General features: G+C 42.7%; 1 protein-coding gene across 1 annotated transcript in view; it reads left to right on the forward strand.

Moving 5' to 3' along the window:
* The window catches only part of ADRA1B (adrenoceptor alpha 1B), a 51,636-nt gene that overhangs the window by 2,191 nt on the left and 33,228 nt on the right, over positions 1 to 16,217 (forward strand). The window lies entirely within an intron of this gene.

Genomic DNA, 16,217 nt, shown 5'->3' on the forward strand with positions numbered 1-16,217 from the left:
GGTTGCTCAAAAGGCTTGCTTTTTCTGAGGAAGAAACTGAGGTCCAGTTAGGAGGTAAACCCAGAGGAGAGCACGGTGATATGCTGTTCACATGTCTTGGGAAATGCTGGTCCCTCCTCTGAGGTACTGATCTGCTTTGGTTTCTTCTCCATCCTTGGGGGACACTCCAGAAAATGAATGGAGGGAGGTGATCATGGCACAGTAGTCATGTGCCATGACATCAGAAGAGGTAACGGCTGTTACATGCAGGACCACAAACACCTGCAATCACGCCAGGGGTCAGTTACAATTAAACATAACCTAAGCCCTCAAGTGACTAAAATTCTGAAGATACGCTGCTTTCAAGAGAAAGAGATGAATGGAAAGAAAACAAATTGCTATCAGGAGTTTCCTAGTAAAAAAAATAAAGAAAAAAAGCTGTTTAAACTACTTTCTAAGTTATCATTTCTAAGGCAGCTTTCAAGAATATGAAATGCCTTTCAGAAATATTTTCTGTGTGTCAAGTGGAAAAGGTTTGAAGCAATACCCCCACCCCCTACCCCAGGAGTGATCACATCTCACTGCAGAGCAGCCCAGGGTCTTGGGGTCCTTCTGCAAGCTTGTTGGGTTAAAGTGGATGACAGTTCACACTGCACTGGGCCGTACAGAGATCATAGTTGCATGTGGAAGTCATCTGGCCACTTATTAGCTATGTGACCTTGAGCAAATGACTCCTCCTCTGTGAGCCTAAGTTTCTTCATCTGCACAATAGGGCTAATTACTATTCGGTTTATGGGGTTTGAAGTGATGCATGAAAAGAACATAATACAGCATCAATGAACAGTAAATATTCAATGAAAGTTAGCTCAATATACAAATCAAACCCATCACCCCTCAGGTATAACTGGGTTTTTTCCTCTACTGATTTGCTAATCCCACACCTACTACTAAAGGCTCAGAAGAGAACTGGGTCCTTCTCTTTTCTTCCTTTTGCCCCTGCCCCCAACCCAGCAGAGGCTGTGCCCAGAGCATCCTCAGGAAGGAGAAGGCCCAAAAGGATGCAGGAAATGGATCAAAGTTGCAGGCTTTCATTTTAGGGGGCAAAAGAACCAGCTCCAAATAGGTGAAGAGACTGCCAGCATGTTGAAATGGAAAGACTCTGAGGGTCAGCAGCAGTAGAGTCCCCATGTGAGCTTTGCCATCAGTTAGCTCTGTGACCCTAGGCTTGTTGCTTTACCTCTCTGGACTTCAGATCTCACTTCTATAGAATGAGAGGCTTGGACCACGTCAAGGGCTCTCAAACTTTAATAAGGATCAGAATCATCTGCAGAACTTGAGAGCTTCAGCTTCTTAGGCCTAACCCTCAGTAAATCAGATGGATCCCAGGAATCCTCATGTTTAACCAGCCCACCAGGTGATTCTGAAGAGGTGGTCCACAGGCCAGGCTTTGGGAATCACTGCCATAGGATCTCTCAACTCCCTTCAGGCTCCAGCCCCCTGGACACCAAGGTTTCAAACGTTGCAAAGCTTAGCCCTCCCGCAGACACATGGTGGCACAGGATGAGGTGGCCTCTCTCGAGGTCCTGCTCTTCAGGCTCATCCTCAGCTTCTCCTCACTCACACTATCCCCACTCTCCCCCCTTTCTGAACTTGTCTTTCTGAGCCCTTATCCCCCTAACCTCCCAGTTCCTCAACTTCCATGCCACAGAAAGTGAGATATTCTCACCACCCTGATGCTATCAGAGCTTGGTTCTCCTCCCCTTGCCACAGGAACGTCCTGCCCATCCATGCCATTGTCTCCCAGTATCCCCCAGTGTGCCATCCCTAAGCTGACTCCACGTGCATCCTTCTTCCCTGAAAACCCAAAAGTCTCGACAGGTGAGGAATATGAACTCTAGGCCTTGGGCTTGGGATGGACTCTGAAAGGTACTCCAGCTTCAAATAGAGAAGGTGCTTCATTAAACATGTTGTCAATAATTTAGGAAGAGCATCCAAACAAACAGATCGGTTTCTACTTCCTCTGAGTTCAAATAACACCCGAATAAAAGTAAGATGATGTAAAACAATGAATCTTCCAACCTGAGAAAGGTTCCAAATCCTAAATTTTCGATGAAAGCCTTCTCACTCTTAAGGAGAGAGAGCAGATCTGCGGGAAGATAGTGATTGGCAAACAGAAAGGTGCAGGTAGGAGTAACTTCCAATTGGCAATAGACTTCCAGATGCCTGAATGCCACAAGATTTTCATAGCTGTGTTTGTCTTCTCCATGGGAGAAAAGGGCTGGGATTTCTCCTGGGAAGGAGGGAAAATAACCATACCCCCTACAGGGTCTTGGTCAGGATCCCCATTTGTTTTCCTTCCTCCTTTATTTTTATTTTTGGGAGCAGGGTTGGGCTGCCTGCAGAGCTGGGCCTCTCACCTGCTGTGGAGCAGCCCCCACCACCACCCCACCTGTAGCACCACCCTATGCCCTCTCCACCTTTTCCCTGATGCCTCAGACCAAGATGGGCCAGGGACCAGCTCTCACTTACTCGGGAGCAGGGATGGATTCCACCAAACAAGGACCTCTTTATTCAATCCCTGGAATCAGGCCATCAGGGGATAGGAAGTACTTGACATACAATAAGCAGCATTTCTATTTGATGGGCCAGGCACAAGATGTCCAAGGAATCTTGAGCTGCTGGGCATTACAGTGAAAGCCAACTCCCACCCACCTGGAGAAGGCCTGCTCGGGGTCTGGAGAAGTGGCCAGACCATTGAGGGATGGGCATTGGTTGGAGGCACAGAGGGTAGGGGGGCAGGTACAGGAAGTGCTGCGCAGCCAACTGGTAGCTGGGCTTGGTGTGTTGTTTAGAAAACACTGGAAATTTGTCTAGTTCCAAATCTTTCTTCCATCTTTTAAAATGCTGAAAGGCACCAGGAAGCCATTATTGGACTAACTGCTTTCCCCTCCAGATAAATGAAGGTCAATTTCAAAGAAACAGTTGTGTTCTCTCTAGTACTGGAACCAAATAGGAATCCCTCTCTCCTCTGAGCTCTCTAGTCCTCTCATTCATACTGGGGCTGATGAATTCCCATCTCCCACAAGAACACAAGGGGGGGTGAGGGTCTCAGAAATGACTCAGGACACAACAAGCTCCACAAACACACACACCAATACTTCAGCTCTGCATTTCGAAACACAAGAATTTGCATTGCTCACCGAAAAGCAATTGGTTTGAGTGAGGGGGAGATTTTTACACACAGGGAACCCTTCCTGGAAAAGGGAAGTCCTTCCAAAAGAAAATACATTTGACTATTTATGAATCATTAATAGGCTTCCTAAAGCACCTACTGTGTACTGGGTACTTAACTAATTATTGAGTTGGGCTCAAACTAAACATGGACCCTGCCTGCAGGAGGCTTAGAGACTCATGAAATCATTTTATTATGGAGCACATACTATGAGCCAGACATTCTGCTAGGCTGTCTAAGACATTATCTCATGAATCCTCACAGCTACACTCACAGGAGAGAGTAATTGCTCCCTCTCTACAGATGAATATAATGAAGCTCAGAGAGGTTAGTCTTTTTGTCCAAGGTCACACAGCATGTAAATGTTAGCACCAAGAGCTGAATCCAGGTCTGTCAGAACAGGCACATGCCTGTTCCACTACATTCAGGAAATGCCTAGCCCTTTTTGCTCTCTGCTCTCCCATCCTGCTCTCATAGCAAATATTCTCCAGAGCCACCTTGTCAAAAGCTGGCTATTGTACTTCTGTAAAAAAACCCTGCCTTTCTTCCAATCTTCATTCACCCCTGAAATAAGATATCAGGGAAGGTCATCCACATTCTAGCTCAGGGATGGATTCTCTCTACACCTCCTGTTCTTTGTAAGATATGGGTCCCTCAAGGTTGGGCCTTTCATCGCCACAGCCAGAAGGAGAAGTTGGGAGCTTGGCCTTCATCTGGGGATCTAGCTCTACATCTTTAATCACTCATTCATTCATTCATTTATTTGTTCGTTCATTCACTGAATAAGTATGTATTTATTGGATGCCTACTATGTCCAGGCATTGCCTGGAGATATAGTGGTGAGCAAAGCAACTATGTTCCATGTTCTTACAGGATTCAGATCTAGCACAAGTTGTTTGAGAAACACATGCACACAAATAAACATGAATGCAAATTGTGATAAGCAACTGGAAGAGAAGAGGTGAGACACTGTTAGAAGTTTGTAACAAGAATCAGTATACCGCAGAGCACCCAGAGTGACATTTAGGCAGAACCTAGAACAGTTTGGAGGAGCTAATTCAGTGGAGGGGGCAGGTAGAAGAAGAGGGGCAGGCAGAAGTAAGGGCACACCTGAAAGTCCTGAGGAAGGAGCCAGTGGGGAACTAACAAGCCTGTAGGATAGAGAGGAGGTAAATGCAAGTTAAGGCCAGACATCTGTGTGGAAGCAAGGCCATGCAGGGACTCGGAGGCCACATTAAGGACTTCAGTTTCAAGGGCCACTGCTACAGGGTTTGAAGCGGGGAAGAGATACAATGGGCATTACGCCTTTAAAAGACTATTCAGGCTACCATACGGAGCACAGACCAGAGACAGGGCAGTCAAGAGTTCAGTGAGAGCTGCTGGTAATTTAGACCAGGCTGGTGGCAGTGGAGGTAGAGAGAAGTGGACAGATTCAAGGAATTGGGGATGGGTTGGTTGTAATGTAGGAGGGTTAGTAAGAGCAAGAAATGTCTCTGGAATAACCCTGAACTTTCTAGGGGATGCAGGTACCACTTTTGAGATGCCAAGAGGATCACTCCCAGGATCTTCCTCAGACCTATTCTTCAGGGCCCATGCTGGGAATGATCTACCATTGCGTAGACCAAATGTCCCAACCCGAAAGCCAGGACCATGGCCAACAGCTAACGTAGCTGCTCATCAGAAACATCCAGCAGAGGGAATGTTTGCAAAAGCATAGATTCTTGGGCTCCACTGTAGACCTGTTATATCAGGATCTCTCATGATAAGGCAGAGAATCTCTCAATTTGTAACAAGTTCCCCAGGTGATCCTTATGCAGCCAAATAGCACCCATCCTCCCCATGCCCAGGAACTCCTGGAATGAACACCCTGAGTAGATAACTTGGTTGACTTCCCCTCGTACAGCCACAAGCATCCTCAATCCTGCCCAGTCCCTCGGGCCTGTGCACCTGGAAGAAGACAGATGCTGGCAGGAGGGAAGGTGAATTCCTTAAACTAGAAAACCTCCTGGAGAAGGAGGGGAATGAGCACTGCAGAAGCAGCTCTTCAGTGTACCAAGTGCACTGCTCAACACTGAATGCTCTGTATTGCTCCTAATTCTCACAAACCCCTCTGCAGAGCAAGCACTGTTATCCCTGGGTTTATAGGCGAGGGAACTACAGTTCAGAGAGTTTTGGTAACTTGCCCAAGGTCACACAGCTAGTAAATGGTAGAGTCTGGTAGACTCCACATTTGGCACTCAATAAACATTTGTTATGTTATTACAGTTGTTACTACAGGGCTTCCCGAACACCTGTCTGCAGTCTGGTGCCCAAGGGTGATAAGATTTTTACTGGCTCATGATAAAATGAGGAAAAAATTAGGAAAATTGTATTTCCTATTTCCTAATTAGGAAAACATTTTTCTAAATGTATTCAGTATAAATGAATGTCCTTTTATTCTAAAAACTATGTCCTTTCTATTCGGCAACACTGAAATAGCATTACTTTGATGAAACGATGGTAATAAGTGGTGGTGATGGTCAGTGTGTGTGTGTGTGTGTGTGTGTGTGTGTGTGTGTTTAATATCCTACTTGGCAAAATGAAGTTGGCAACCCTACATCTGTCCCCACCAGAATTTTTTTTGAAATTTACCATGAGTCTCCTAAAGCTTTGGAATTGTGGGAGTCATCATAGTAGTTAGACACAATAAATATTTGTGGGAGGAAGCAGGAATGAAGGGAGGGGTGCAAAAGAATGGATAAATGGGTTAGCCTCAGCTTTGCTGTGAGATTTGGAGAACTAGGGCCGAGGGGCCGGGAGGGGAAAGGATGATGTGAAGGGCCATGCTTGTCAGGGATGACAGGATGGAGGCCATTTGTGGAAGCACCCAGTCCTGCCGGGGCCAGACAGGCCACCGAACTGCCAGTAGGTGCATGTGTTGATGCAGTGCCATCACAGACGGGCCATTAAGATCTGTAATGCAGGAGATGGCTTTACCTGAGTGTGGCTCATAAAAATAACTGATGTCCTCTGGGTTACACCGGGAAATTGCTTTCTCCCATATCTGCAGGATGTTTCTGCAGTCACTGTCCTCCCTGACCACAACTGATAATAATAATACTAATAGCTCCCATTCATTAGGTCTTGCCATGTGCCAAGCTCACTGTGCTACACCGGACTGGGGGTGCTTTCTATGGGTTCTCTCACTGACTCTTTTCCAAAGCCTTACCAAGTAGGCACTGTTAATTGCCACCATTTTACAGATGAGGAAACTGAAGCTCAGAGAGATTAGGTGATTTGCCTCAGGCCACCCAGCTGATTAGTGCCAGAACCTGGATTCACAGCTAGGCAATCAGACAGTGCTAAAGGGTTCATCAGTGAGGGCACCCTAGGTGTGATTTATGGATGTTCTGACCCTGATTTATGGAAGCACAAATAGGACCTGGGGAAACCAGAGTCTATTCTTTTTTTTTTTTTAATTTCAGTGATGTTTATTTCCTTTGAAATTTAATGAATAGTGGAATGACATATATAAGGAAAAGACACATAATATGAAGGTTTTATGAAGTGGCAAAATACAATAGAAATTTCTATTTTAGTTTTTTTTTTGAGAGGGCATCTCTCATATTTATTGATCAAATGGTTGTTAACAACAATAAAATTCTGTATAGGGGACTCAATGCACAATCATTAATCAACCCCAAACCTAATTCTCAACAGTCTCCAATCTTCTGAAGCATAACGAACAAGTTCTTACATAGTGAACAAATTCTTACATAGTGAATAAGTTCTTACATGGTGAACAGTACAAGGGCAGTCATCACAGAAACTTTCGGTTTTGATCACGCATTATGAACTATAAACAATCAGGTCAAATATGAATATTTGTTTGATTTTTATACTTGATTTATATGTGAATCCCACATTTCTCCATTATTTTTTTTTTAATAAAATGCTGAAGTGGTAGGTAGATGCAAGATAAAGGTAGAAAACATAGTTTAGTGCTGTAAGAGGGCAAATGTAGATGATCAGGTGTGTGCCTGTAGACTAAGTATTAATCTGAGCTAGACAAGGGCAACAAAACATCCACGGATGCAGAAGATTTCTCTCAAAACAGTGGGGGTAAGGTTCTAAGCCTCACCACTGTTGATCCCCAATTTCTCACCTGATGGCCCCCCTGAGACTGTGCCTGTCTTAGGTTGTTCCTCCCTTGAGGAATCTTACCCGTCTCTGACTAACCAGTTATCTTACGGGGCCATACAGGGAACAGAGTCTATTCTGATGAGGCACAGAAAGGCAAATGGATGGATGCCTATGATTCAGCAACCAAGAGGAGCCCTATCCTGGTGAGCACATGAAGAATATAAAAATAATTGGGTCTTTTCCCCAGCAAGATAAGTCAAAATTTCTCTTTTATTGTAGAATCTTTAGACTTTCCTCAGTCTCACAACTCATCATTGGTAATGTTATATATGTTTTTAAGATATTTATCAAATTAGGAAAACAAAATTCAGAAGACGTATTTGCAGTTTAGCTTCTGACTGCATGCATTTCAGACCTCGGTTCACCTTCACCACCCACACATATGTGGTCCTAGCACCACAGGACTCTCCCCTGTCACAGACCAGCCTCTGGTTCCACCTTTTGATATCACAAGGGCAGGTGAATCAGCATCATGGATAAGAGAGTATTTCTGTTTTTCTACCGCACAGTAACTCTGACCAGTGATAACCTAGTTATCCAGAAAGAAAAGACTGCAAAGCATACATGTATATTCAGAAGAACCCAGATGAAATACATTTTGACTCAGCTCTTAGCTAGTTCCCAAAAATGGCCATAACCCCTATACTAACACCCAAATGAAGGGAAATAGAAGCCTGAGTAGAACTAGACAGTGGTCCAACCAATGGTAGTTAATGGATCTTACTTTTGAAAACTTCATAAAATAATCACACAGCCACGAGGAAACATTGCCTGGGTTCCTCCCTGAGGACCCTGAGGCTAAGTAGGTGCACCTGGTCCACCCCCAAACACCGCAGGACGGCTCTCTCTAGCAACCTTGTGGCTGAAGAACTTACCTCTTTCCTCTACAAACTGTGAACTTCTGTAATCACTGACCCCCACTTTCCTCTCTGCCTAACACAGGCATTCACAAAAGGTAAATGAATGAGTGACTGAGCAGCACTCTGAGTTCAGCAGAATTAGGAACATACTCTAACCCAAAGAGAATTCTTTGCTGTTTCCCAAATATACCTTGCATTCTCCTTCCTCCTGTCTGTTTGCTCACACTGTTCCCTCAGCCTGGAATGCCATTCCCTGCACCCTCTGAATATCCAAATCCCTCTCATCTGTAAACCCCCAGTTCTGTAGGCATCACTGTCGTGAAATCTTTCCTGGTTCCCACCACTTTCCTGGCAGTGAGCACGCCCTTTAGACCTTGTTTATGTCGCTTATCACCTGTGTGCATGAGGACCAGTGCTGATAGGCACAGCTTAGTAGCACTACCAAGCTGCGAACCTCCGCAGGGCAGGATTCAGCTTGGATTCATCTTGTCCTCCATGCCCAGAGACAATATATTTAAGAGACTCAGTGAAAAAAGCAATTGCAGCTATGATTCATATGGTGCACGCCAGACTTCATCTACCATTTGAACCTCCTGACAGTCCTTCAGATGGGAATTAATGTTTTTCCCATTTTATGAGAAAATGGGCTTAGAGGCATTAAGTGATTTGTCCCATTCTTTGAAACTAACACAAACACATTGAGAGGAGACTGTTGTGCTCTTTCAAACCAAGACGTCAGCATGGACCTGGTCATGAGGCTAATGAAGAAAGATGGGTAAGTGAAGAGTGAAGGCCAGAGTGAACACAGGGTAGGAGCTTGATAATTGGATGGTATCTTCATTCTTTATTAAAACGTTGCCATTCCGCCCACCTCTGAGGGAGACCTGTCCGTTGCCAGTGAAACTCCATTTTCTGTCACCTTACCTGCCCTTGTCACCTCCCTCTCATCTCTGTGAAGGGGATGTGGTCAGGGTTGTCCCCAGACAGAAGCAGGAGAGGAGGAAACAATTCTGGTGACTTTACAGCAGGGCCAGATTAAGATGCTTAGAGCCCAAGGTAATGAGAAGTGAATGCTGTCCCCATTTCCAAATGTAATTTTAAATTAAAATACATACACACACACAGGACCCTATAATAAAAGGCCAGCAACATTCTGATTTATTGCATGAAGTCTACTTTGTTTCTTTAATATCAAATTATTTCCCCACAAACTGGAGGTTCCCAAGCTCTGCTAACACACTGGGTCTGCTTGTTGGATAATATAGGCAGCTCCATAAAGGGGTGACCATTCCAGAACCCCATTTATGTCTGTTACCAAAGCATGATGATGATGATGATGATTTTTATTATAACCCCTTCTCAAAAGTGCCTCAATTTGATCAATGAAAGTACCTTCCTATTTTAAACCCCAGAGTAAGAGTGTTCAAAATGGAACATCCTGCAGTGCCTCAGTTTCACCAAGGAGCCTGGATCAAGGAGGAGAGAGAATCTGGCTCCCACATCCTCACTAGTCCAGAGAAATCATGAGAATCAAGTGAACAGCAATTTAACGAGGAAAGATGTAACTTCACATGTGTACTTTTTTGTAGGAAACAGGAATTACTGTAAATGTTGGTTTGAAATTTTTAAATCTTCATTCAGTTAACTCACTCTGGTTACACAAGTGAGTGATGGAGCTGGGATCTGAATCCAGGGCTGGCTGACCCTGAATACTTAGCCAATGAGTGAGTACATGAAGGAAGGATCCACTTCAGCACAAGACAAATGGTGTGATCTAAGTAATGGTGTCTCCAGAATGCAGAGGAAACAGAAGGGTGAGCTGAAGTAAGATTTGGGAAAGGAAAAGGAAAAGGAACAGTCTTAAGGACTTTTAAGGCTTGAATATCTGCAGGAGGAGGGGCATGTTCCCCCCACCCATCACTGCCACCTGGCACAACTGTGTGATTCAGCCCAAGGTGCCGTCCTCACTGGCAGACTTGTGTTCTTAGGACTTGTCAACAGCACACTCATTACCACACCCACCGGCAGCCTCCTTTGGACACTCAAGTTCCCCTCTCTGGGGTGAGCACCCAAATTGTGCCCTAAAAGTTGCACCAATGAACAGTTCAGGCTGACATGTCCAGAAACAGTATGTTCTGGCACACACAAAGGGCCCTTCCTTGCAGAGCCCCTTTTAACTTTTTCCAGGGGTAACTGCTCACAACATCTTGCTCCCCGAAGCTGGGATGTATTTGGGGCTTGGCTTCGATCCTTTTTTGAAATTCTTCTTTAAGACAGAGTTTCCTGCCAGGTTAATGTGCATTGCTCACAGGCTGAGTTCAGCGTCCTGGCCGTGCCCCAGAAGGAGGTTAAAATGGGACCAAGGGCAAGGCAGGCTGTCATTTGCAATCATGGGCCCCAGGGCTCACACCACCAGCAAGGCCGGGCAGAGATCCAGGGAGGCAGCTGGTGGGGGGCGGAGGAGGTTCCATCAACTAGAACAACGAAAAAAAAATTCCATCTCCAATTTATATATTCAGGCCATAAATTGCCCCCTGGCATCAAAAGAAAGTGGTAAGGCCCCTCTCCCTGCTTCCAGGTACATCGCACAGCATCCATTTGTGACTTCTTGTCTGGAGCCCTTCAGGATTCACCTCAACACGGGGATTCTTGGGTTTTTGTTTCCTGAGCCAGGCTCTTTGGCAATCTGGTGAAGCCACTTCTCACAATAGGCACATAAAATAAGAGACATAGAATTTCAAAGAAAGGCAATTATGTCAAAACAGTTACTATAGTGTTGAAAAAAATAATTATGGAGTAAAAATATGTTATTCTTTAGTAACATATTAAATAAACAAGATTTAGCAGGAAGTTAAGTAGCTACCATAATTTTGAAGTAGTGACAAGCAGAAATATTTCCAGATATCTGCAACAAATGTAATGTGATATCATAAATCTGGTTTTTATTGGTGACAAATCCTGCTAATTCTACTGTGGCTTGTTGCCAACATTCCAATAAAAGGAAATGCTAACTTTCAGCCAAAGGTCAGTTTTAAAAAAATAAAAATTTTTCCCATCCAAGTTCACAGACCCCCTAACCCCAGAACAAGGAACCTGCCTCATAGCTTTACAATAATATACTTCAGGATGTGAGGTCTTCTATACTCTTTTTTTCAAGCAATAGTTTTAGAACCACAGAGAACTTGGACTATGCCATCCTGCTTTGTAACTATTCTGCATAACTACTTGTAGCAATTTTTTAATCAGCTAGATTCTTTAAAAAAAAACAATTCATAGACTTTTAAATCAGAAAGAAAAACAAAAAGCAATGAAAAAAATTCTTCTGCCTTCAACAGGCCCCAGGTCCACCTCCCGCCTGCACCCTCAGTCTTTTTCCTCAGAAGCAAACACTGTTCCCAGATTGCATATGCTTCTAGAAACATTCTACTGATTTGTAAACATACATATGAAGATGTGTATGTATGTATATTTAAGTGTGTATGTCCATAGAATGTGTGTGTTTCCACCCTGTTTAATTTTACAAATGGTATAATTCTATAAGACTAAACAGGTAGTGAAGGTTACATTTTACATTCAACAGTATGTTTTGGACATAGTTCTATGTCAGAACGTATAGAGTTGCTGCTTTCCTTTTCATGGCTATAGAGTAATCCACTTTCTGGAGTATCTGATTTTACTTACCAATTTCCCAGTCAATTGACATTTAGGTTATTTTTGGTCTTTTACTACTACAATGTTGCAGTGGTTATTCTTTTTTTTTTAGGAGAGAAGTGAGAGGATTTTATTTAGCGATAAAATGAGAGGACAGAGCTCCTGGCTCAGGCCAGGAGGGGACAAGAGAGTCCCACAATGGATATTCTTTTATATATGTCTGTGCCCACATTTTCAGGATAAATTCCTAGAAATGGAATTACTGGGGTAAGGAATATGTGGTATTTGGGTATAACTTGCTAATGGCCAATTTTACATAAATAAGGTGTTTAAAACAGAGTAAACTATAAAATGTTAAAATAAATAGGTTAGATCTCTACTATCACTTAGGGTTGGTATGATATTTAAGTGTAAAAAATAAGTCATAGAGTAATATGTTATCAAATTTTTAAAAGCCATTAGTTCAGTCACCTGCAAGGTTAGAGCAGAGGGAGAATGTAGTGAGGAGTAGATCATTAACTTTTTTTAATATACACTTCTGTATTATTTCACATGTTACAATGACCAAAGTTTTTATCTGTGATTATGAACATAAGTTTCAGTACAGTGGTAATGGGGACTTTTATATTTTTTTATGATTTTAAAGAAAAAATATCAATGACCAAAAAAAAAAACATAGTTGTCCTTCATCATTCTTCATATAATTTCACTTGATATACATTTAATATAATTTTACTTGATATATATCCTGCTATGCTCCATAACATTTAAAAATGACTTTGTCCCCTTCCTCTGTTGGGTGTAGCCCTGCCCTCTTCCCCAGTTCAGAACCATGTTAAGTTGTTCGTTGATTTTTGTGGGTTTTCTTTTTCCAAAATGAGCAGAATTTTCTCTCTTGGTAGCAAAAATAATTCCGACACAACACCAAGATATAAAAAAGAAAAGTCACCCATGATCTTTCCTTCTATTCAGTCATGTTTAGTATTTTCCTACAAAACATTCCAGAATTTTCTGTGTGTGTTTGTACACACACATTGTATCACCTAGTGCTTTCATCACTACGCATCAAGTGTGAACTTCTTGCATTTCAATAAAACTGAATCTTTTCAATTTTTGAATTTATTTTTCATATCTTTTTAACGGTATTGCATTCCATAATGGAAAGTACTGTAATATACTTAGCTACCCCACATAATGAACCCATTTATGTAAATAGTTTAGACACACACAAGGTATCAGAGTCACAAGATCCAAGTGTAGAGTGAAAAGTGTGTCCCCCTCACTTCACTGGCCCCCAGCCGTCCAATTCCCCTCCTTGAGGCAACTGCTATCACCAATTTCTTGCATATCCTTTCAGAGATATTCTATGCATATAAAAGTATGATCATGTGTTCTTTTTTAATGGAAATAACATACAATAAACGCTATCCTCCACCTTGCTTTTTTCATTGAATAATGTGTCTTGGAGATCTTTCCACCTCAATATAACTAGAACAGCCACTATGGTGGCATAGTATTCCATTGTACTTTTTTTCGAAATGCACTTCTATAAAAGAACATTTAGGTTGTTTCAAAATTTTTGTTATTACAAACAATACTTGTAAATATTCTCATACATATATTATTATTTTCTACATTACCTGTGAGATTAAAATCCTTGAAGTAGATTATTCTGAGGAAAGTTTTTTTTTTGTATCATTAATGTACAATTACATGAGCAACATTATGGTTACTAGACTCCCCCTATTATCAAGTCCCCACCACATACCCCATTACAGTCACTCTCCATCACCATAGTAAGATGCTACAGAATCACTACTTGTCTTCTCTGTGCTGTACTGCCTTCCCTATGCCCCCCCACACACACATTATATTCTGAGGAAATATTTTAAATTTTTATAAATACTGTCAAATCATGCCGCATAGAGATTACACCAATTTGCATTTCTGTTACCGCTATCTGAGAGTACCCACACCTTCACCAACAGTGTTATCAAACCTTTTTGATCTTTGCCAACTTGACAGGTGAAATTGTGAATGAAGTTAAGCATCTTTTTGTATGTTTAAGATAATCCATCCTCTCTTGATGTACACTTGTTTTGAGTTTTCAGCTCTGACAAATATTCTTATAAACACATTTTTCCTTTAGTATCTTTTTGCACCTGCCCTTAGGATTTCCTTAGGAAAAGTCCACTTTGAATGGTTAGGTGCAAAATTCCTCAGACATATATTATCAAATTACCCTGGGAAGGGTGTAGCAATTTGCACTCCCACTAAGTGTGTTGCAGCATAGCTGAAGAAACTACTTTTTATAGTATAGCTCCTCATTGCCTGTGGCCCAAGAAATTTCAGGCATCTCCATGGCAAGTCAGCTTCCCCTCAGAGGTGGTAAGATGGCTTGAAAGCCTCAAATCCTTCTAACTAATTTGGTGTCAGCTTCCCAAGTTCAAGGCTAGCAAGCTGCCCTCTTGGAATACAACACCCTGTCCATCAGAGGAGCCAAAGTAGGCAACAGCCTTGGAATGTGTGTATTTTACACAGGATCTGAGAACAAAAAGCAGTCACCCACAGTGTGTAAACGGATTTGATCTTTCTCAAGGCTGCCAGACCCACCACAGTCCACATGAGTGGTTCAACTCTCCAGGGCTGACATCCCAATTTAAAACCATAACAAAATAAAATGCTGCCCTTCCCCCACCCCCAGGAAAACAATAAAGTTTGAGGCATTCAGAGGATGAATTAATAAGGAAGGATTCCTCTGGGCATCCAAGCTTGCCCCAGCCCACTGTGGGTGCCTATGTGAATCCAGGAAATGCAGTGGATGGTCTTTATTTAAACAAGAGCAGAGCAAATGCACCACATTTTAGTTGCAAAATTCAAACTGGCTGTGGAAGATGCCAGCCTCCTGAACGGACAACTGAACTTGAGCGCTGCTCAAGAAGCAAGGAGATGTCCTGTTGAGCAGCTTCTGCTGGGGAAGGAGGCTTTTCCAGAGGCAGTCAACAGGCCCTGGTCAGTCAGGGGCATAATTTAATCCTGCCCTTGAAATGTTGGTCTGGAAGGAGAGGCAGGGTTATTTTCAGACTGTACTAATTCTAGAGGTGCTGGAACCAGCATCTAGGACAGGGAAGGGGAGGGGTGAACTTTGACCCACTGCCACAGGGCTGGAGATCAAGGAAATGCTAAACCAGTGGCCTGGGATCAGTCAGTGACTCTCAGAACCTGACCAGGAGAGACTTTCCTGCCACCCATCTCTGTCACTGCCGTCCCACCCCCTCATCCAGTGAAGAGGGCTGGTACTTTCCTTTCTCTGGGACATTCTTGTTAGCCCTTCATGACTTCTGTTCGAGTAACAGCTTAAAGTACTAGAAAGAACAGGGTAGAAAGAACAGGGACACGGAAATCAGACAAATCCAGGCCTGAAGCCTGGCTTGGCAGCTCATCTCTCCAAGCTCTTACAGTTAATTCATCTGTAAAATAAAACTGAAATAATCTATTCATAGGATTGTAGTGAGTAATAAGTAAGAAAATCAATGAAAGGACTCAGCCATGTGCCAACCACTAGTAAATATTTCATAAACATCAGCTATTAATGCATGTGAAGTCTATATACTATCCACTTGGGAGGAGATATTTAATAAGAACCTGTTGATATCATAATTATGAGTAATTCTGTGAATGGGCTATGTCCTTGGGGAAACAAAAACAAGATGAATTCCTTTTCATTAAAAGGTTGTGGATCCCTCTGTTAAGAAAGACAAAAGAATAAAAAGCTGCGTGTCCCGGTTGTGATGGTCACATGTTCAGAAAATATCACAAGATTTTAACATTTCTACTCATGTTTCTCTTTCTTAAATTGTTTTGTATTTAATTATGAGATATCTCAGTCATTCCAGAAAATACAAAAAATAGTTTAAGAGAGACATCCATCACGCCTCCAACCAGATTTAACAAATGCTAGCATGTTGCTGAATTGGTTATATATCTTTTGTCTTCTTTTAAGAAATAAAATGTTACAAACACATCTAAAAGCCCCCACTCCTCTTCCCATTCACTTCTCTGCTTCTCAGAAGCGACGGCCAGAATGCATGTATTTAAGCAAATCTCCTATCTGCACCTTAAATGTGTACTCTCAGGAGCAATGTGAAGAGTGCTCAAGACTGAGGCTCTCGATTATGTCAGTCCTGATTTCAAATTCTCCTCTTGCCCCTTTATTAGCTCTGTGTTCTTTGGCAAATTGCTCGACCTCTCTGTTCCTCCTCCCCCACTCCCTACCTCTAACATGGGACAAATAACACCGATTTCACAGGGCT

The sequence above is a fragment of the Manis javanica genome, chromosome 1 (assembly GCF_040802235.1).
Source record: "Manis javanica isolate MJ-LG chromosome 1, MJ_LKY, whole genome shotgun sequence".
Classification (NCBI taxonomy): domain Eukaryota; kingdom Metazoa; phylum Chordata; class Mammalia; order Pholidota; family Manidae; genus Manis; species Manis javanica.